The sequence below is a fragment of the Centroberyx gerrardi genome, chromosome 5 (assembly GCF_048128805.1).
Source record: "Centroberyx gerrardi isolate f3 chromosome 5, fCenGer3.hap1.cur.20231027, whole genome shotgun sequence".
Classification (NCBI taxonomy): domain Eukaryota; kingdom Metazoa; phylum Chordata; class Actinopteri; order Beryciformes; family Berycidae; genus Centroberyx; species Centroberyx gerrardi.
The window spans coordinates 34,509,456-34,509,813 of record NC_136001.1 but is presented as its reverse complement, the minus strand read 5'-3'; positions in this window follow the sequence as shown (position 1 = coordinate 34,509,813).

Here is a 358-nt window from a genome sequence, read left to right as displayed (position 1 = left end):
ATGGCTGTTGAGATCAATTATTTTAATCGATACAGGATCAATACAGACCTAGACTGTTAGTTTGGATGGTAATTAAATCCATGTTTCTCCATTAGTGACATCTAAAAACTTTCTATGGGTGAAAAAGACAGAAGTTGGCGTTTTGATTGGATATTGTCTATTATCCTGGTTTTATCCTGGCATTATCTTGGTATTATCCCTGTATTATCTTGGTATTATCCCTGTATTATCTTGGTATTATCCCTGTATTATCTTGGTATTATATTGGTATTATCTTGGTATTATCGTGGTATTATCTTGGTATTATCCCTGTATTATCTTGGTATTATCCCTGTATTATCTTGGTATTATCGTGGTA